A 22,851-nucleotide genomic window follows, 5' to 3' on the forward strand; every position below is an offset into this window, starting at 1 on the left:
AAAGTTACCAGGTGAATGGGAAATGTATCTCCAAGTACAAATGGCTATGTTTCACTGAGGTGGGGAGGCTCAGACTTCAGGAGCCTCATCTTGGGTGCGTGGCACACACCTGGGTACATCTGGGAACACACACTCCTCTGTGCTTGTGGAGCTGATGCCCTGGGCTGAGAGGACCCCTGAGAGAAAGCAGTTCTGCCAGTTACAGGAAATCCGTTAAATAGAAGTGCAAGCAAAATGAGCTCTCCAGTGAGGTGACAGCCAGGGAGGAGGACATGCCACGTGTTGGAGGCTGAAATCTGGCTGGCGGTGGGCAGCAGGCAGAGCGCAGAGGCGCAGATGCCAGGCTAACATGATGGATCAGAGAAGCTACCGAGGAACTGTGAGAGTCCAGGAGGCTGAAGTAAAGGGAAACTTGAAAAGGTAATAGTCAGCCTGTCTTTACAATCTACCAATTAAACAATTGTCTGCTTCCAAAAGCGTGTTATGTCCTGAGCAGTGGATATCTCAGCACGTGATCACTGCCATGATGGAGCGACAGGCTGACAAACAGGAATGAACAATAATAATTACTAGGCAGGCTAATAATTTTGGATAAGCCATTCTATAGCGAGGCCCTCCAAGGAAATAACATGGTTGGGTATTTTGGCTTAATTATACAGTCGCGTATCGGCTTTACTCAGCCCACTGCAAAACAAAGGTGTGTTCAAATTTGTCCATTATGTGGGAGGGTTTCGCCAAAATCTACCCTGCTTCGGACAGCTAGCGGGGGTGAGAGTGGCACACAGTTAGCTTCAGCTGCTTTCTCCAAAGCCCTGAAGCTTTCAGAAACATTCATTTCTGTTGGCATCACTCAACAGCTCATTGTTAGGGTTTGTTCTCATTGGCATGCATGAACTAAGACTGATGTATCGGGCGATCCAGAGTGACAGCCTTCAGCCCAAAAAGTGAATACCTGCTTCCCTTGGAGTCCGGGGACTCACTCTTGACACAGAGGATATATGCAAAAATTATCTTTCCTCTTTCATTTGCCTGTGTTAAGCCTAGGAGCATTCATCCAAATTAGCAATCAGGCAAACTGTGCATGCAAAGATCTGCACTTGTACAAACTGTGCATTTTCTTTTTTTTTTTTCTTTTTTTTTTTCTTTTTTTTTCTTTTTTTTTTTTGGTAATGCTGTAAGATTAAATATCTTGACAAAAGATGAAAACCCTTTAGCAAATGTTCCCCTAGAGAAAAGTAACATTTTTTTTATTCCATTTACTGTCAAATGACATAAAGAAAGTATAGCTGAACACAATCCTATAGGTTGATTTGTTGCTTTAAATAATGTCACCAACATCCAGATATCAATGTGATGGTGAAAAAAAAAAAAAAAAAAAAAAAAAAAAAAAAAAGTTCACATTGAGCTAGATTCAATTACAGACCTAGAAACTGAAATTAAGTCTGATGCTACATGCCTAATTCATGTTTGTGTGACTGAAAGAGTATCTGGTTTACCTTGAATTTCCTGCCTTAGTGTGGTGAAAACATGACCCATCACATTAATTAAAAAATAACTTTCAAACGTGGCTTAAGTCACATTGCACTGGCAGGAGGAGGCGAACTCTTCTTTGTCCTCAACGTGTTATACGATATAATGGAAAATGTTCAATGTTTTTTTTCCTCGATTCCTGGGTATATCTTACAATTCTCACTGAAGAATTAAAAATTATTAAAAAAGTAAAAGGGTGATCTCTATCAATTAGAAGTCAATGATTCTTCTTTGATTAAAAAAAAGAAGTCCTTATAAACCCTTAATCATCTTCTGACCACAATGGTTGAAGCAGGTGCATACTGGCAATTGTCAGACACATTATCAAGGCCTGTACTTTGCTCTGTATTACCCCATTCACACATTACACCCAGCATAGTATGTTCATGTTTAATACCCCAAGATACCATACCATATCAGTGGAATTTAAACCAGAACACATTTGACTACTGATTTCACATATGGGTCTGGGACTAACTTTTCTCCTAATATGGTGATGGCACAGGCACTATTTAAATGATTCCTGAGCCTTGTAAATATACACCAGATGTATCTTTTGTAAATGTTACATTTTTCAACATCTCAGCATTTGTGAATAGTTGAAAGCTATGCCAGCCATGCTTTAATGGGGCACAGAAGCGTACTGCACTCAAAGAAATGGCACACCATTGCGATAGTCAAAATTACAAGTGCTGTCAAAAGCTACATTTTCACTTTATTGATTAGCACCAGGTAATAGAGCACTCTGCATCACACGCTCGTATGGGCCATTCTCAGCTGACGCTTGTGTGAGGGTGCGCACAGTGGGACGTGGAACTGGATACACAGAGGAAGGAGGAGAGCAGAGCCATGGGGAGAGCAAAACCCTCGGGACACAGCAATGCCCCCATGGCCACAACAGACAGCCCAAGGTGAGGTGGGAAGGGCAGCAGGGGCTGCAGAGCCCAGCATCACCAGCACATCTTTCCCACTAGCACTAATGTGGTATAAGACTGCATTCCTGCTGCTTGGGCCTCCCTCATTGCAGAGGTACCCCAGTATAGGGGGAGTCATCACCCATTGGAGAAGGAACATGGGTTGCATTCATTTGGCTGCCACTTTGAGGGCTTTTCTAGATCAGGGCTTTTCTGTGCTGCTGCAGAAATTTAGTTGGAGATCCAAGAGCAGGTGTGTGGCAGGTCACAGAAAATGTCCCTTCCTCACTTCCCACTTCCCAACACTTGCCATACCCACTGCCACTATTAGTGATGACCTGTCTGATAATGCCAGATAAAAGGAGCCATCAGAAAAGAAACCAGAACATTTGCCCAAAACCACACTTCTCTCCTTTGCAAGATTTGCACCCCAGCTGTACCACAAAGTGGGAAGGCATTTATAATGCCACATGGTTAGTATTATTCAAAAGGCAGAGTGTTTTTTCCCCAGAGAATTTTAGGCTGGAGTTGCACCACTCGCCTCAGCCCAGCAAATCCGCTAAAAATCAGAGCTAGGTGATACATGACAATAAACTTAGAGGGAACAGACTAGCTGTAATGCCCCACTACAAGTATTATTTCCAAGTTCACAGGCTTGCAAATTAAAATGTCCCTGGATCACTGCCATAAAAAAAGAACACTAAAAATCAGGGGAAGAGGTCTGGGCATCTGTTAGAAGCATCTAATATATACCAAATGTGTATGCTGAGCTTCTTAGATATATGCGTTGCTGAAATGTAGCCTACAACTAGTGCAAAAGCAGAAATATTTTAATTGTATTTTTCCATTTGATATTCAAATGAAAAAAATATATCTTATTAAACACAACTCTTGGCTTCGCCATTTTAATAAAAAATAAGTTGTTGAGGAAAAGAAAAGCAAAACTACTGATTCCTTCCCTTATGATGATCAAATGAGCCTTTCATGTTTGTATCTTATACTTCACTTTTTAGCATTTTGAGGCAAATAGCAGATATCAAAACTTAGTAAATAATCAAAGACATATTCAGTTTTTCCAAACTGTCATGCTGCTTATCTTGTAATAGCTGATCTCTTAGGTAGCATAAGCTATTTAATTGCTACTGAAGATTATTTGAATGAAAAAAAAAAAAAAAAAAAAAAAAAAAAAAAAAAAGAGGCGACATTCTCCCCTACCCCTCAAAAAGACAAAACTATATTCTTCAAAAAGACACATGCCAGCAGATAGATTCTGATCTCTCATACACACGCACAAGAGCGGCAGCTAATTTTACAAGATTTGATATGAGCCGTGGATCTGAGATTACACCCTGTCCTCCTGGCTGCACATTCCACACAGAAAATGGCTTAATTTGGAAATAAATTTTATAGCTGATAAATCCGGACTCTGTGGTCCTTCGGTACCAGAATAGCCCAACTTATTAAAGCAGCTGAGTACGCACAGCAATTGTGTTTTAAAGGGACTTTTCACAGTGTTGCCAAAGTGTGTATTCATGTATCCCCTCTGACATGATAGACTGTAATGGCTCCGGTCTGTCATGTCAACCATCTGCATATTAAACAGTCCCTAAGTACACATTGACACAGCAGACCCTAATAGCTCTGAAGCCGTAACAATCTATTGAGTCAATAATATGCATGTTAAAGAGCATCTCATGTACTTCCATCAATATCTTTTATCTTTTACTTAATTTGTATCTTCTTTTCACACGTACAGCCAGAGTTAAGGTTTTAGGAACCTTTATCCTTAACGTGCTGCCACAGATGTGAAACATGTGGCACAGAGAGGCAGATGCAGTAGCAAAATCCTTCCCTAGGATCTGGGCCAGATCTTAAAATGACGACTGTAATATTTTTACACTGGCAGCATGCATTCTTCCCTCTGTTCCAGATAAGGTGGAAATATCCCCTCTTTTCTACAGGGCCTGATCCAGTGCTCGTGAAAACCATGGGAAAGATTCCCGGTGATTTCACAGTCTTTGGATGGAGCCCAGTGTGATGCTACTCATTTCCTATTATACATTTCCTTCTAATTAAATGAAATAGGTCACAAGGGGAAAATGAAACAAAAGACAAATGTATTTACTTACAGTAATATCAACCCCAAAAAAGACAATCAGAAACAAGAGAAAAGATAACACAAAATACACTGTCTCTTCATTAACTTGAAATTACATCTGGTACCGTAGGCTTAATTCATTCCTGTGTGATCCTGAGATCTTTTGTGCCACAGAAGAGGAAGACTGTTATTTAAGAACAAGAGAATGGTGACTTAATTTCTTTTGTCTAAAAAACTGCAAAGAAAAAGCTTGATTTGCTTTTCCTTGACTTTATGTCCTTGTAGTATGGCACATTCCCCTCACACTCCGATCACACAACTTTCCCACTTTCTTCCACTCCTCCATCACTACTTGGCTCACACTCTTAAAAGTTAATCCAAGGTGCAGTCTGTGTTTCCAAAAGGCAGAACAGGGGCCAGGGAGGCCACTTGACCCTATCGACAGATCTTAGTGGTCTGAATTCCCCTCTCCTTTCCACTAATTTGACACTGATGTGTCTTTGAAGCACATATGGATTTATTCCAGCATATTCTTGACTTTCACACCAATGAGGGCAGAAAGGTGGTAGACTTTCTATTGTATTTCAGAAGCATGCAATTCATCCTCTCTCCCTCTTTCCTCCCTCCCTCCCTCTACCTTGCACCTTTTTGGGTCCCTGCACATACCAGACCAGGTCACCAACCCCTGCTGCTTGGCCTGCTATTCACCAGTATGCCAAGAACTGATGGTATCTACCTGTCTTCTACCAGTTCCTCAGCAGCTTTCCTGCTGTTCCCAGAAGTCTTTTTCTTTCCAACACAACATCAAGAGAAGCAACTGGATGTCCATATTGCATGTCCAGTGCCTTACCAAATGTCTAGAACCCAGAGCCTGGGAGCGGTGCATGTACTTGATATCTTACATACAAGAGTGCATTATCAGGATGGAAGTTTGCAAACTGTGGATAGCTTTATTTATTATTTGAGCTTATCCACTGAACATCTAACAAGCAGGTTTAGTTTTGGGCAGGACAGGTTTTCCCTAACAGGAATAAAAAGCTACTGAAAAAAAAAAAAAAGCAAATGAAGGATGAGTGTCTTAAAAATAAAAAGATAAAAGCCAAAGTCACCAAAAGTCCTGCTAGCTACATTGCCAGTACTTCATTTAGCAAAGGGAGTCAACATAAGCATGTCTCTGGAAGGGCTTACTCCTGAGGGAAACTGTTCATTGTCAGCAAGGACGCAAGTCAGCACCAAAACACAGATGAAATGCATTCTTCCATTTGCAGCATTGCAGGTAAAGCCTTGTCCTTTTAAGGAAATTGTGTCCTCCCTGACCTTGCTGCAGGGGCTCTCTTTTGCTTTTCTCGCGCGTCAACCTTGGTACTTGCTATGTAAACACAAGGAAAAGGGTCAAAGTCTTCTAGCAGCCCAACAACCAGGGCTAGTCCAGCTCTGATGAAAGTAAGAATGTCACACAGCAATAACAGAGCAGCTCTGAATCACATACATGGCACCTGCCTGCACATCTGGCTCTTCTGCTTGCACTTAAGTAGAGACAGGCTCACTAGAGTTATCAGGTAGTGGAAAAGGACTGGAGAAAGAAGACTGCTGGCCATGCCTTCTGGTCACGCTGCCAGAAGTAGTTCTTTAATGCAGATCCTCAGCACTGAAGATTACTGAGTTGGGTAATGTTCACTCAAGACTGCAAACACTTCCAGGAATTGTTCCACTGATTTATGAGGAGAGGTTGTGCATTCCAGCTGTGCATTAGAGAAACCTATGTCTGCCACAGGGCTAAAGAAGATGCACTGTCTTCTGTCAGTAAATGAGCCTGATGTCTAGGGGCATTGAAGAGAGAGGGACTGAAAGAAATGGGGTACCATATGCAGGGTGCACCATGTCACCCAAGAAACCATCCTGTGAATGCTGCAAAGTACAAGGTAAGTTCTCCAAGAGGGATGGCTTTTCGTATTTGGAAGGTAAGAAAGGTCTTGCTTCCTCTTGTACCACATCCAGCTGCTACTGAGCCTACCCAAGCCTGGCCTGGTCCTGAGCCCACCAAAGCCAATGGAAGGATGCACAATGTCAAGACAGCTCTGTATCCTCAGGCAAACGTGGGAGAGAGAAATTTGGGTAGGGCTATGATTTCACTGTCTGTGTTCATAGGATGTCTCCTTTCCCACACGGAGGAACATTGGCCACCCTTCCCACTTTTTTGGTTCTCAGTGTTCAACACTGCACCTGGAGTTATCTCCCATTTACCAGTGAGCTGATTTAAGTGTCTGACTCAGTCACATATGTTTGGCTCACTTATCCAGAGTAAGATTTGGCCTACTAGCTGCGAAAACAGCTTATATCACATGTGCTGCAAAGCCTAGCCAGAACAGGCTGAATAAAGGATGAAGTTTAATCATGGAAATGTTGACCTACAAATAGAGAACAAAATGTTAAACCACATGGTATAGGGTGCTGCACGCCCCAAATATCAAGGAGAGGAAAGAAGAATTGAACACATTTGGAAAGTAAAGATTACTGTTTTGGGGTTGTTTTTTTTTTCCTGTTTTTTTGTGTTTTTTTTTTTTCCTTTTCTTTCAGCAGGATCGAAGAGTCAGACCTACACTGTTCCTGCTCGCGATGACACCCTGGCATCTGAAGAACAACATAACACCCACCACAAAATGCTGCTGTTGGCTGGCACTGTCTAAAACGGTGAGGTTTCGTGAGGGAGGTGAGACTGCCAAAGTAAGGCAAGTGGGGGTGTCACAGCAATGGGACCAGGCCACCAGTGTGACTCTAGTCTATGAGACTTGTCAAAACTCCAGAGAGGTAAACATGGTGGAGAAGAACATCCCTTTTATCCCGTGTCCTTGAGAACGATCTGTGGGTTACCTCTAATAGCTGGAGGGTGGCTTTGTAATTATTTTCACTCCACCTTTCATCTGGAATTTTCTCACCTTTGTGGGTTTCACACAAGGAAAGGTGGCTTTTTTAATCGCAACCATCACACAAACAGTCTGTCTCACAGAATGTGAAAACTTTCTCATAGGCTTATTTAACATAACACTGTGGGTTGAAAAAGACAAAAGAAGGATTTTTTTAAATCAACAATCGTGGTGCTTTCAATGCTTCCCATGCTTAGTCTTTAGGTACACTGCATTTTAGATAAATGTAGTTAACAACAGCCGGCCAGACCTTACTGACTGACAACTGTTTCTTTACAGGATCTCTATGTGCCAAGGAGCTGGACAGTAATATCCATTTGGTATTCATGGAAAGTACTTGCAGAACAATAATGACAATAATTGCTTCTGATTCTTGTGTTTACAACACTGCCAAAGTATCATTAGAGCCTTATTTATAGATAATAATGCTTATTAATCACACATATTTGAATTCTGGAATGTATTAGATTAATATTCTTTTGTAACTTGGTTCTGCACTAATGCTATGAATGCACTTTCTGAATGCAGCCCATTGGGAGCGCTTTCCTTCAAAAAGTAAAATCATCCAGACCATCTGCAGGTATGGACAAAGGGCACACCTCTTCCTTAGCAGTCAAACACCGGGACTGTAAATGTAATTCCCAAAAGTGGCTCCTTCAGACTAAAACTGGGGATGGACTACTGAAATAAAAACGTTCTGAAAGTTGTGATAGTAGCGTTACACTTGAGCTCGCTTTTTGATGCCCTATGAAACAGCATGCTTTAAAAAGAAACCAGTTTCTTTCTTCTTACCCAGCCTACCCCTAACCTACGGGCAAGTTTCGGATACGTGATCCCGGACTTTAGGATTCATGATCAGTCGAGGGGCTGGTAATGAGAAATACGGTACAAAAAGCACTCCTAATTTTGGTTATTAAATAATTCCAGCTTTTATATATCAGCGTCTGCTGTGATACAATAACGTGATAGGATGAAAATGGATTTTTAAAAATGACAGTTGCAACAAGCAAAAATGTCACCCAAATCTCAGTATCTTCTGCCATATATTCATATTCTCCTTTGTCTCCCTGTAGCCCATTACAATGCTGAAAACAACCAAAACAACTGCAGTACCAAACTCTCCAATTTTTGGTGTGTGGCCAGCTCCATAAATTTGCATTTAAACAAATAAAATCCAGAACAGTGCAGCATATATTTTCTTTTTTTCCTACTTTTTCTTTTCCCTGAGATGGTTCTTCAAGCACATTTAAAGAGGTTCTGTCAGTTAAGAGATCCCATTTCTGCCTGCTTTTTTTTTCTTCCTTTTTACCCGCCCCTGACGTAACATCACTACTACGAATGCAACAAATAAGAGAAGCTGTTCTTTTCTCTTTCTGCGTGTTATTCTGTGCCCGTTTTGTGCCTTTTAGGGCTCTCTGTGCAGCGTCAGTGCAACCTGTCCCTCAGTGTCACGGTCCTCATTGTCTCCAGAGATCTTTTACACAGCCACAGTGGCAGAAAAAGAAATAATAATTAAAATGCAGAAGACTTACACTGCAAAGAACACTTGTGGCTTGATGAAACTCCCCTAAACTGCTCTCGGCTGACATATTTTACCAGACTAAATTACCAAGTGGCAGTGCCCCTTTTAAAATGCCTTTTACCTATTAATATGCTGGTGTGCTTTGCTTACTGTGTTTATAAAATGCGTGTTGAGGTTTCCCAGGGACTGCAAGCTTATCAAGGCAGTTGGTGCTGAGCAGAGCACAATCATTTCTAAATGAAGCAAAGATTTTTTAGGGGGAAAAAAAAAAAAAATAGAAAAAGAAAATAGAAAAGCTCATAAGCATGGTTAAGGATGAAACCAAAGAGCAAAGTTCGGGCTGTGGTCTCTAAGCGTGCCCAGACAAGAAGGGTATATCCCGCAAAGCCTCTGCCATGAAGTAGGACAAAGAGCAGCACAACTCATGTTTAGGGGACATGATTTGATGGATTTCACTGATTTTAGGGGTTTCTCTAGGACAGGAGACTCATTTGTGTTGTTGCAGGCCCAACTTGCAGACAAAGCAATGAGTGCCGAGGCCCAAGCGTCGGCTGTGCGCGGAGTGGCCCTTGGATCAGGCCTGTTCGCTGCTTTCCGATCGGCACCATCCAGCCAAAACTGACCACAGAATTGGCCTTGCTGCATTGAGGGAACTTTCACTAATATCTGCTCATTTGTCTCAGCTCTCCTCATTCTCCTCTTTTGAACACAACCCCACAAAGCAAGTCAGAGGCATGACTCCCCAACACACCTTGTCCCCTCTCCCACCACCATCAGTCCCTCCAAACAGCCAAAATATTTTCCTCAGGTTTCAGCATGCCACAGTACAGGAAGCTGTTCCTCAAACAGTCCTTTAGCCTTTGCATGTGATTATTTCCTAACGCCAGTAAGAAATACGTGGGAGCATTTAGTACTAATGTCCTAATTTTCAAAAGTCAAAACATCAGCATTTAAAATCATAATCCCCCTATAGATGTTCCAATCTTCTTATTTTCTTAATTGAGTAATGAACAATAATTTATATTAGGTCTTTCTTTTTTTTTTTTTTTTTTTTCAGGGTTTTTTTTTTTTTGTGGTTTATCGTTTCTTCTACCCCTGTGAAGTAAAAGGCAAAGCTAACAGTTACCATATGGTAAAGGTAGGTTAATGATTATATAGCCATAGAGCTGATACTAAACCTGAAAGAAGAGAAGAGAAGAGAAGAGAAGAGAAGAGAAGAGAAGAGAAGAGAAGAGAAGAGAAGAGAAGAGAAGAGAAGAGAAGAGAAGAGAAGAGAAGAGAAGAGAAGAGAAGAGAAGAGAAGAGAAGAGAAGAGAAGAGAAGAGAAGAGAAGAGAAGAGAAGAGAAGAGAAGAGAAGAGAAGAGAAGAGAAGAGAAGAGAAGAGAAGAGAAGAGAAGAGAAGAGAGAGAGGAGAGGAGAGGAGAGAAGAGAAGAGGAGAGAAGAGAAGAGAAGAGAAGAGAAGAGAAGAGAAGAGAAGAGAAGAGAAGAGAAGAGAAGAGAAGAGAAGAGAAGAGAAGAGAAGAGAAGAGAAGAGAAGAGAAGAGAAGAGAAGAGAAGAGAAGAGAAGAGAAGAGAAGAGAAGAGAAGAGAAGAGAAGAGAAGAGAAGAGAAGAGAAGAGAAGAGAAGAGAAGAGAAGAGAAGAGAAGAGAAGAGAAGAGAAGAGAAGAGAAGAGAAGAGAAGAGAAGAGAAGAGAAGAGAAGAGAAGAAAAGAAAAGAAAAGAAAAGAAAAGAAAAGAAAAGAAAAGAAAAGAAAAGAAAAGAAAAGAAAAGAAAAGAAAAGAAAAGAAAAGAAAAGAAAAGAAAAGAAAAGAAAAGAAAAGAAAAGAAAAGAAAGGATTTCCAGAGGTAGCATTTTTCCACTTCTTTTTCAAACAGAGATACAGGAAGTCATACTTCCATATCCACATTCAATTTTCTCAAGAAAAGCAGCATCCCTTTTTTTGAAAATAGTGAGTTTTAATAATCCTCACTGAAGTCAAAGGAAGATGGAAGTGCCCCACACCTCTTGAGAAATGGGCCCTTCTCCTGCATGTACAAACTCCTGATTTCAAAACACCGGTCTTTCTGCACAAAGTCAGTAAATGAGCCAACAGATACTGCTCGCATATCTCAGCAATTTTAAGCCCATGAGTAAGCATGTGCAAAAGCAGATCTCTAGCAAGTCCCAAGCGACAAACAGTAAAACCACCTTCCTAACCTTCAGTGGGATTGCTACCGGTTACATTTTTGGGTTTGTAGATACAGGATATGAAAACCAAGATGGAAAAGTTTTGACTAACTTGCTCGCTAACAGTGACCGAAAACAGAGCTAAGCAGAAAGAGAGAAAACAACAGAGAAGGTTTCAAAAGCGCTGTTCCGTTATATCATTTTATTTGCTATTTTTCTCCCTAGAACAATATTATCCTGTTTGTATTTAGTGTTGGTTTTATTATCAAATTGTTATTCTTTCTGCTATCAAATTGCATGATTATTGTGTATTTATCCCTCCAGATACGTAACGTGAACATTTCTCTTCCTTATTTTTATATCATTTATAGCCACTAAAATTTAGAATTTGTGATTCTATGTGGTCTTCGTAGAGCTGTAAGATACAAGCAGGAATAAAAACAAAACATACCTTTTCATCAAGTATTCTGCTAACCAAAAGGAGAAAAATTAATCTCTAAATAGTCCTGTAGGAGTCGTACACTTTTACTAGCACTCTGTATACTGTACAGCTCCTTCTGCTGTTATGACACGTCTCATTACTTAAAAAAAAAAACCCACTTCCAAAACCACTAAAGCACAAATTTTTGTACGGAGCCCTTTTAGCGTGCTTTTTATTCTGACAAGATTAATAATTATCCTATAAGCATGACACAGTTTTAAAATGTTGTTTCTAGTATGAGTTAGCATTGTGCACGTGGGTATAGATGTGGAATGAAAAGTTATTTCACAGCAAAGAAACGTATATTTAAACAAAGAGCGGTAAAATGATCAAACTGTTTTAAAAAAGGAAAACTTTTTTTTTCCCCCCATCACCATTTTCAATCTAAAATATCTATAGTGAGTTTCAGAAGGGAACTGGGCATTTATGACGAAAAAAGCGGGAGCTACTGAAATGAGCTGGAAGCAATTCGAGGAGGTATATCAAACGCCCCAGAGCTCTGGGCAAAGAAGTGAGAAAGTGATCTGCCACCTGGAGGGTGACAGGCACATTCCTTCCCCCCCAGTCACCAACTTTTTGCCCTATTCTGTGGCACCTGTGACTGGCTCCTGCTGGGAAGCAGGCTACAGACTTCCCAGGTTTTGCTGTCCTTCAGCAAGATGGTTCCTAGGTGTTTATAGTCCTCATGACAGCCGTAGCACTTGCCAGAAGGTGTCACTTCCCTCTTTGCTAAGCTCATACACATCCAGTGCTTTCCACTGGTGCAAACACACTTTTTTTTTTTTCTTTTTTTCTTTTTTTTCTTTTTTGCCTTAGCTGTTCAAAATGCTCAATCATATGTACCTAAGGTATCGTATGCATCAACTCATGTTGTTAGTGACCTGGTTCACTGAAGGGAGGGTATGAACTGCAGGTTAAGAAACATAAGCGCAAAGTTGGTGTGGCCCTCAGCGCGAAGCCCAGCAGAACTCCCGTTTGAGGTCCCAACCATACATCAACAACCCCTTCATTTCTATTAGGGTCCAAAGGAGTCACACCAGGGAGAAGACCGGGGGCCAAACCCTGCTCTTTTCAGTGAGGCCCAACTCCAGGTGTCTTCAGAAAATGGGGCAGGATGAATCTCCTTTGGGTCAGAGCAGGGCAGAGATCTGGTGTTAAGGAGAGGACTGAGGGCTGCACCATCCTCCAACTAAAGCCAATGGCAAGGCAGGTAGCAGCACGTAGCAGCACCTCCATCTCCCCTGAACAGAAGCGCAGGATTCATCCGTGCTGCTCTCTCCCTAACTTCTCTTGCAGGAGTAATTTTGAGGTAACACAGTGCCAAGCACCACAGGGCTCACTTCTACAACATCAAGCTGAGCAGTATAAACTCCCATTCTACATTTAAAGCGTTACTGCACTCCTTGACTTCATACTTTTTATAAATGTCCCGTTGTGGTATATCTTCACTACGTATAAGAGCACAGGTAGGTATTATGGGCTGTATCACTTTGTTTTGTCTCATTAATCAGCAACTTTAAAATATTTATTTTGCTGTACAGTAGAAAAGAAAGCAAACATTCTTTTGTTGTTGTTGTTTTTTCAGTCATTTCCCAAATTAAATTTATATTCCATAAAGACTGTATTCCACGTGCAAAACAGCAAAACAGGCTTACATACCTGACCTCCCTTCTTTGGTGAATTGCCTCATTTGTGAAATGGCACATATAAATCTGGAATCTCAAATGAATTACTTGTTTTTTCTTGCTACGAAACCTTAAGTTCACAGCAATTTTAAATACGATATGTTTAAAATATTAATATTTCCCATATATTATTCACTGACTTTCAGGTTTCATCTCAAGTTAGAGGCACTTCGTATTTCAAAGGCAGAACTGCTTCTTCTTCTTCTTTTTTTTTTTTTTCAGTACTAATGTTCTATTAATTCACTTTGTAATATCACTCCAGTTCAGACAAATAAAATTGCGCTAAATTGCTGATGCCAAGAATCGTGCTAAAGTTGTTGGCGCGATAAAAAATTCCACTTTCCATTATTATTTTATAAGATTTTTTTGTAATCTCTGCATCGTCTTTTTAGGTACGATTCAAAGCCCCGTGTAGTGAGTGCTATGAGGACAAATACACACACACAGTCATCTGCGTGCTGAGATGGGGCCGAGTGTAGGTATATGCAGCAAAGTCTGTAACTTCAGTGACTTCTATGAGGAGGTAAAGGCAAGCTCCCAGTGAACTAAGAGCCTCCACAGATGATCCTTTATGAACGTTTTGTATTTGGTGTACTTTCCCTTAAAGCAGCGTGAGGTATCCCATCACACGCATATATATATATGCGTGTGTGTGTGTGTAGACACTGGAAATGTCTTATGTGCATATTATACAACATATGCCATTCGTGTAATCACTTGATATATTTAAATAAAATTCGTTTTATATACATAAATAAAATATGTGAAGGTATTCCTTAAAGGAGCCATAAAGGCCCACGTGTAGGTGGATTCTTCATCACATCCAAAGAACTGAAAGACTGTGGATATAAAGCGGAATCTTTTTATATTGAGCATCTATCTTTTATAATCTCTCCATAAAATCCACGTGGCTGCATAACTACTTCCAGAGATGTGGATGGAAGTTATACCTGGACGGCCCGAAAGCCTTTAATAAGTAAAGCAGCATATAATCCTATGAAATGCCTTTCAGGAGTGAAATAATTACAAAGCTCTGGAGCAAGAGTAGCAAACAGCAGGAAAATCACCTGTGAATAGATGTGAGAAACTTATCAATATACTCCAGTGTTTGTGTGGTCATCAAAATCAAATGATGAGGAGCTGGAAATCCAACACCCGGGAATGCAGATTGATACATATATAGCCTGTGCCTCAAACTTTGAGTCTGCAGCGTTGTTAGTGAGGTATCCTCCTTTATAATGCTTGGCATTTGTTCCCTTGGCATTTAAGAAAAAATAAATAAAATAAAAAAGATGGGTTGTTTTAATTAAAATTTGACCGAATTCTTTAATGAATAAATAAATAAATAAATAGAAGCCTGCAAAATGAGTGATGCAAACCCCTGTCGCTCGTGAGCACAATGAAATTCTACTGAGCAGAGAGAACGCGGGGAGAGGCTCCTGATCAGCTGCAGCAGAGAATGCCCTGCGCTACGCAGCCCTCAGACGCCGGGATTCTGAAATACGAATTAGACCTCCAATGCAAATCAACCTCCGAAGCGGGAGAAGAAGAAGAAGGAAAAAAGGAATCAAGGAGACATACCGAGTCAAACGCTCCCTTTTCTGCCTATCTCGTCCCTAGTGTTAAAACAGGCTAAACAAAACAAGTGCACATCAAGATAGAGCCAATTAAGGGGAAGGCAGCGCGGAGGGCGGGTGGGAGGCAGCCACCTCGCCGAGCACATGGGGAGCGGGAGCGTATCGCCCCACCTCGAGCCGTCCCTGAGCCTTCCGTGCTCTCCCAGGAGGACAAGGGGGGTAAATCGGAACGGGCTTTGATTCTGTCATCCAGGTTGCACCTGGGATAACGCGGAGAAGCGGGGGGAATGGGTCGGTTTGGCCGGGAGCGGATGGGGAATGGAAAGAGTTCGAGAAGGGAAAAAATACCAAGCGAGGGTGCCTAGCGGTGCGCGAATGAATGGTGATGTTTTTATTAGGATTATTTTTTTTTAGTAAAGGGGTTGGGATAGATAAAGAGGTGGGGCAGCGGTGGGCGCGGGGGAGGGCGGCGGGGAGCCCCATCGGGGCTGGGGGGCAGGAAGGTGCTATGGGGCGCTATGGGGCGCTGCTCTCTGCCTTCATTCCTCGCCCCCCCGGCCCGCACAGCCCCCCCGCATCGCCCCCGTGTACCCCCCGCGGCTGCCTCACCGCTCCCGGCTGCTCTCCCCGCTTGGAAATGGAGAGCGGCGGCGCTCGCCAGGGCTCGCCGGCATCCCGCGGTCCTGAGGAAGGAGTTTGGGGCGGCGGGGGGAGCGGGTGTCGGGTGGGGGGTGGGGGGGTGTTGTTTGAGAGTGACGGTGAGGCGAGGAGGAGGAGGAAGGAGGAAGGCTGGGAAGAAGGGGGTGGTGGGAGACGGAACTCCTGAAACGGAGCCAGCCCAAACGGGAGGCGATGCCGGGGCGGGGGCTGCGTCATTTCGGGGCTGGGAGAGGGCTCGGGCCCCCCCGGCCGCATGCGAAGGGACACCCTCCCTCCAGCGGGCCGACCCCCGACAGCCCCGCGGCCGGGACGGGGCAGGAGGAGCCCACGCATGGGGAGGGACCGCGGTGTGCCCGGCGGTGCGGGGGGGTAAAGAGGCAGCGGAAGGGCCGTGCGTGGGCACAGACACGCGTGGGGTCCCCGCGGCGAAGCAGGGCCGGGACAGGAGGGCTGGAGCAGGAGGAATGCACGGCATTTCTCTGTGCCTTTCTAAGAGGTTCCGCCGGGTGAGTGGAAACGCCTTCTGCCCCTTTCACGTTTTGAAGCATAGTCGGTGTTTAAGGGGGAGGAAGGGGGAGAAACGAATGGTTTTTTTTGTTGATTTTTTTTTTTCACTGCCGGATAGTGGGTCTCTTTGAGCCTACTGTAATGTCCAACGGCTGCAATTACAAACTTTCCTTCTCCGAGAGGAAGTAGCTGAGACAAGACGTGGAGCCAAGAGAACTGCCAGTAGCCACCCAGGCCCTCTGACCCTTGCAAAGGGCAGGGATGGTGGTGGTATGGCCATAGGGACCATGCATAGCAAGCCATGTGTCCCCAGCAAAATGACTGCTCCCTTCTTTCATTCACACCCCCAGTCCAAGTCATTTTCCCTCTAGAACACATCCTCCCAAGGGCTTTTGGAAGCATTCATTTCCATGTGTTTGTATTTATTTTCCTACCCCAGCATTCAGTCAGGCTACCCTGAGTGGGGATCGCAGGTGCCGTCATGGAGGCCCACAGTGAGCACCTGCCACTGCAAAGGGGGCATATTCCCATACTGACCACCATCATCATTGCTGTGTGCACGCAGCTTACTTCTGCCTGTGCCTGCGTGTGAAACACATGTGTACAAGCACACACATCTGTGGATATGTGCATATCCAATAGCAGCGGCCCTGTTAAACCGAGCAGTGATTTCTCTCCTCCAGATAGATGTATAATGCACACACACGGTGATGATACCTAAGGTGTTTGGGGGTGGGGATGCATAATATCTTCTAAATTTGAAGTTTTTATCAGGCAGAGCAGATTACTTTAAGCGTTCCATTTCTCAGCGATCCAATTTTATTAGGATTTACTATCATTTGTGCTGGGCATCCCTGGGGAAATAATGCTTTGATTAATGTAATCCTGGGCTGGGATCCGCCACATGCCCCTCTCCCTGGAGAAGGGCCCTGTTTGACAAACAACAACAGAGCAGCAACTCTTGCAATCCGCGCTCACCTTTAGGAAACACACGGCCACACTCGCACAGAACGCTGCCACCGCCTCCCCCCAGCCCAGGCACAATAGCAGCGCTGCAAAACAATGTGCTCTCATTCATTTGCACACAATGCCCGCGATTCACAGCGGGCTGTACAGCCCAACCCTCGGCTGCACGGAGCCAGCCCAAAAAGGACACCGCGATGCTCCCCGCTGGGAAGTCGCAGCATCTCGGGGAGCTCAATGCCTCTCTGTATTGCAGCTCTCCGTGGGCTCACAGCACTTCTGTCTCTTTGTTTCCCGTTGCAGGCCTTGCTGCAAACTGATTTCTAAGCTGTGACCCCCCCCCCCCCGCCCCGGGCTGGAGGCTCCTCCAGAGAGTGTGGTCAGAACGCATGAGTCCATTTCTCTGCCTTTTGGGGTGTTCCAGACACTGCCACCCACATTTGTCCGTACCAAAGGCTGGCAGGGGCTCTTGTGTTATTCACGTGGGTCTGGGGGAATACACACGCCCAGGGCAAGGGGCCAGCACCAGGTGACCCAACGCTCCTCCCTCCCTTCACCCCCAAGCGGTCAAAATGGCAATTTAATGATTATTTCTACCCCAAACACGCGGGTCCCACTGCAGCCAAGGATAGTGACAAAGGCCACGCGTGGGCTACTTTATTTCTAGTGTGAATTGTCAAACCCGGGGGCAGAGGAGGGAGGGGTACCCTGGGCTTCACCATAGGGCACTGCTCTGTGCTTGCACACCACCGCTGACCTCGACGCGGTGACTCAGCGCTGCGGTGGCTGAGCGACCGCACGGGGGGTCCCCCCCTCTCACCCCCCCCCTTTTCTTTCCTGATGAAAAACGATGCAGTTCCGTCTCTGCGTGCTGGTCGAGGAGTCCAGCTAGCACGCTTTAAACGCGTTGTCAGGCTCTGGTTAAAGAAGGAAGGATGAGGGGGGAGGGGGGAGGGATAAGAGACAAGGGGGCAAAGCCAGGCATACAGTGTTGTACGTGCCCAGAGTGCGTGTCCCTTTCCCTTCCCTCTTCCCATCCTCCCACCACGGTCTCCGTCCCCCGTTTCCCACTTCCCTCCACCCCTTCACCCCGCTGCCGCCGGGCAGGGGGGTCCCATCCTCTGCGGGGTGGGAGGGAGGTGATGAATAACTTTGGGCTGTGGTGGAGTTGAGCTGAGCTGCGGGGCAAAGTGGCACGAAAGCTTCGAAGCACCCCGCAGCAGAGAATGGATAGATCAGGGGAGCGAGTGTGAAACGCGCACGTAGAAACTCAACGCAGGGCAGTGAAAGCCCCAAGCGGGTTAAGTCAATCCAAATAGAAGGAGATGAAGTAAAAAATAAATAAAGCAGGGGAAAAGCGTGGCTGCAGCATTCACGCACGGAGAGAGGAGCCGGCAGCGTGTGCGTGTTTAATGTGCGGTGCCAAAAAGAGCAGCTTCCAGGTCGACCCGCCGCAATCTGCACCGCGCTCCTCACACAATGGCCAAGTTCAGATGGCAAAAATTGTAATAAGAAGAGCAGAGCTGCCAAACTGCGCCCGGACTGCTTGCTGGTGCGACACAATTCTTCTCCTCCTTATCCACTACGAGAGTGCCTGTCCCTATGCGCGTAAAAGAAAATCTATGCAGTGCATATGGATCTTTCCTTCCCCCCCCCCCCTCCCCTTTTGAAACGCCATTGAGATGGCGAGCACGCAAATGGGAATGCTATCATGTCTCATAAAAGCGGGGCTACGGTTTTCACCGTCTTTTAAGACAGACTCCAACTTGCAAATCCCCTTTTTTATGTTCCTACGTGCAGAATTACTCCTATAAACACAAACGTGCATGTGAGAGGAGCTGCTGGGTAACAGCACGACCCCGCGATTTTAACGTCGGAGGGAGCACTGGGTTTCCATCCCGTGTACCGCGGGTCAGAGGAGATTGTTCCCATCCTTAGGCAACTTTCATCGCAGGGTGGGGTGAGCCCGAGCATGGCACCTCGGGAAACTGCGCAGTTACGGAGCTGCGAAGGATGGACCCTCTCTGGCTTTGCACGTTTATTGCCCTAAAGTATCACAAAACCAGAAATGCTTTGTGACTTTCCAAACAATAAAGAAGGTGCAGAGCGAAGTCTTCGCAATAAAGGGACGGGTAACCGATCCCATTGTGCTTATCGTTGTCGTCGTGAGTAAACGTGCCTATTTTCCTGTTCCCATAGAGCGGACAGAGCCGTCCACCCTCCCGCAGCCACGGGCAGTACGGACTCGGCACAGGGGAGTTCGGACAGCGAGGAGCGGAGCCCGTCGGCCAAGGGTGGCACCGGGCTGCGGGGCACCCCGCTCCGCGTTCCCAGCGCAGTGCCGCGCTTCTCGCAGCTGGGCTTGACGTACAGCGGAGTATGCGGGAGGTGTCTTTACGTTTAACGTTTTAATTTGTACGTGCTAATTAGGCTGTAGGTCTCTACGGTTCTATCTATAGCTGATCGCTTCCCTCTGTAAGTAAGTGACTGCTAAATACATTTCCTGTCCCCGATCTCCGTTCCCAGATGCCCGTCTAGCGGAGCCGTCCCGTCGGGCAAAACGGACCTTTACTAATGGAAGGCCAAGGGAGGTTCTTTGCAGCACCGCACCACCTCGGGCACGGCCTCAAAGAGGCCCTCTGCAGCAGAGCCATCGAAATAACTCCGTGCCCAGCGAACTTGTTGCTCGTTTTCAGCTCTGCTGTTCACCCCGGCTCGGGCCGATGCCAGGCACAGGGGTAGAGGCAGCCTGGGGGAGAAGCCGCCGTTCTCGGGATGAAGAACTTTTATGGGCTCCAAAGCCGCCTGCTCTGGGGGTTCGCTGACCATCGAGGGGCAGCGGCCGCACTGCTGCTGGGAACTGCGCCCTGGCCATGTGTTTTCCCTGTGTGGAACATTGCTCGCAAGTGCAGGAGGTGGAAAGTTTTGTTCACGTCATTATCTCAAAGCTTTCCCTGCACGGTCAGTGCACGTAGAGGCTTCACTCTGTTTTCCATATGGGAACCCACGGACACTTCAGGTGAAAAGTGCATACTGCCGTGGGCCGTGTTTTCTCTTTGCTTACTTTCTTATTTCTTTTCTTTTTTCTTTCTTTGCTTTATCCCGATAGGATCTCCCTACGTTTACGGGCTGTACGGTTTCCAAGGCTCCAATGGGGCTTTCCCTGATGGAGGCGAGGAACAGAACTTTCCCACTCGCTCGGAAACTGCCGAGGTTCCGGCGGCGGGGGGAGGAGGGAGAGGCGACAAAGAACTCCAAATTCCCCCCGGGGCTCCGGGGCATCCCCTGCAGGTGCTGGACCAAAGCTGCAGGGATGTCCTAAAGAGGTGCACGTGTCACTCCCGTTCCCTCTTATAACCACTATGGGAATGAAAAGGGAGTGGGAAGCGATTCTTGGGACAGCGACTTGAGCCAACGCACGTTGGTGAAGGGAAACGAGGGGCCGTGCGCGCCGTCGGGCTGAGCCAGGGTTAATGCCTGCGGGCCCAGACACGCTGTGCTCGGGGCGGGGGGAGGCCGAGGGGGCTCTGCCAGCTGCTCCCGCAGCGTGGGGAGGAAAGGAGGGGCCATCAGTTTACGGCATAAAAATAATAAAAGAATTAAATATATATATAAAAATAAGGAAAAAAAGGCTACTTTTCCAAGTTTAACACAGCCATTAGATATCGAATGTTCTTTTAAAAAATAATAATAATAAAATAAAATTAAAAAAAAAAAATAAAAAATAGACCACGAGTCGTTTCATTGCATCTCTACAGGCTTAAGCTCTTTATTTGGACAATGAAATAAATAAATAATAGGGGAAAAAAAATATATCCAACCCTGTGTGTAATTGGTGCCCTCACTCCCTTGACGGTCTCGGATCCCTTGGAGGTATCGCCCCCCAATCCCGCAACTCCACCCCCCTCAATCCCGGACCGCTCCCGGGGGTGCTCGCACCGCACCAGAAAGCGCCGGGCTGAGACGGACCGGGAGGGGCCTATGGCGCCCCCTGGCGTCCTCCCTCCGCTCCGGGAGCGCTCGGAAAGTTGGTTTTGTGCAGCAAGCCGTGTCGTATAAAATTAACGAGGACCAATAAAATTAGCTTCCATGTTTCAACTGTAAAAGTCCCCGAGAAAAGCGAGGTGGTTCGGGGGAAGCGGAGGGGCTCTGGTTTGGCTGCGCTCTCTTTGGCCGAACTGGGGCCCTTTTATCTAAAGCCCAGTGCACAAACATATAGCTTAATGTGACTAGTGTTCTTCCTTTTATTTCTTTCTCTATGGCAACCAATATGTTCTGCTCAGAAATGTTCCCCCATCAAGGAAACAAATGATCGGGAGGGAGCTGCTCTATGCGGCATCTGTTCCGATGGAGCGCACAGAGTTAACCCCGCTCAAAGGAGAGCCGGGCGGCGGCGAGAAGTGGAAAATGAGCGATTCTGCTCCCCCCGCGCGGAAACCGACACCTCCCGGGCCCCCCAGCCCCCATTGATCTGCCCATCGACCGCTGCCAAAGGACTCATGCGAGGGAATTAGGATGATGGCGAGGATCGCGCGTCCAAAAGAGCAGCGGCGGGGGGAGATAGGAGGAGGGTGGAGGTCGGGGGGAATTGGGGGGGGCAATATATCTATGTATTGAAAATAGTACGGAAAAATGAAAATAAAGGCAAGTCGCGTCACGGGATATTGAAGCCGGGAGAAGTTTTCAGGCGCGTTACAGGGCCTACTGCCTTCACCCTGCATTATACAGCGCAGTACCGACGGCGCTGACCCCAGCGCTGGGGGTTCTGCTCTGGGCACACTGCCCCGGTACCCTCGGGCCCGAGTGCGGCCCTCCGCGCTCCCTGCTCACCCCACTCCCAACCCCGAACCGCACGACCCCTCCTCACGTCGTTCACCCCCTGCGCGCCCCCGGGGCAGCAGGTGCCGGCCCGGCCCGCGCCCCCGCGCTGCCCTCCGCACGCACAACGCTGTGCATTTTCCAGACCTTTCCTCATCTCCACCCCACCCTCCCCCCCACCCCCCACTCCGCCCCCCACCCAACCCACCCACCCACCCACCCCAGGCCCTAGCGTTACAATAATGAAAAGTGAAGCAGCCTCCAGCAGCCTCCCCAGCCCCGAGGAAACGTTGTGCCGCCCGAGCGCTGGAACCAATCCGCGCTGGATGGAATATTTCACCACGGTGCAGTTTGGTGAAGATTTTTTTTTCCCCTTTTTCTCCCCCCCCCCCCCCCCCCCCTTTTTTTTTTCTTCTTTTTTTAAGGCTGTTGCCGTGGGTTTCCCCGCCTTGTCCTAAAGCTGTTGAAAACACCCATCCAACAGACAAGAAAAGTAGATCAAAAATGCCAAGCACTTACCGAGCGCACTCCCAGCACTGAGGAGATACGTTTTTGCTTTCATACGGGGGGTTTTAATGGGGGTGAAGGGGGGCACACCGCGCCTTCTCGGCTCCGGCGCGGCTCTCCCCGCTCCGCTTTTCCCTCTCACTGACTCCTCCGAGCCCCGCTCTCCGCCCGTCTATTATTTTCACCAAAATATATGAAAATTTATGCAAATGGAAATCAGCACTAACTGTTCTCCCCTTGTTATACTTTGGGTTTTTTTCCAGACAAAACAATCACACTCCGCGAGGGAGGGGGCGGGAAGAGTTGGGGAACTAAGTTGGGTTTTTTTTTTTTCTCTCTCTCTCTCTTTTAAATAAAAGGCGCTGCTCTCCGCCGCAGCCTGATTTTGCTGCTGCTCTCGGGAGGGAGGATTGGGGGGGGGGGGGGGGGGAGCGGTGGGCGGGGGGGGGGTATATATTTATTATTATTATTATTATTTGGGTGGGGGGGTTCTC

The 22,851-nt window shown here is 46.2% G+C and overlaps 1 long non-coding RNA gene across 1 annotated transcript in view; it reads right to left on the reverse strand.

Moving 5' to 3' along the window:
• Nucleotides 1-22,579, reverse strand: part of LOC140253272 (uncharacterized) — a 37,427-nt gene extending 14,848 nt beyond the window's left edge. The window contains exon 1 of the long non-coding RNA XR_011903817.1: nt 22,370-22,579. This is a non-coding gene — a long non-coding RNA (uncharacterized lncRNA). The remainder of the gene's footprint in view (nt 1-22,369) is intronic.
• Nucleotides 22,580-22,851: the final 272 nt, after the last annotated feature.

This window comes from Excalfactoria chinensis, chromosome 1 (assembly GCF_039878825.1).
Source record: "Excalfactoria chinensis isolate bCotChi1 chromosome 1, bCotChi1.hap2, whole genome shotgun sequence".
Classification (NCBI taxonomy): domain Eukaryota; kingdom Metazoa; phylum Chordata; class Aves; order Galliformes; family Phasianidae; genus Excalfactoria; species Excalfactoria chinensis.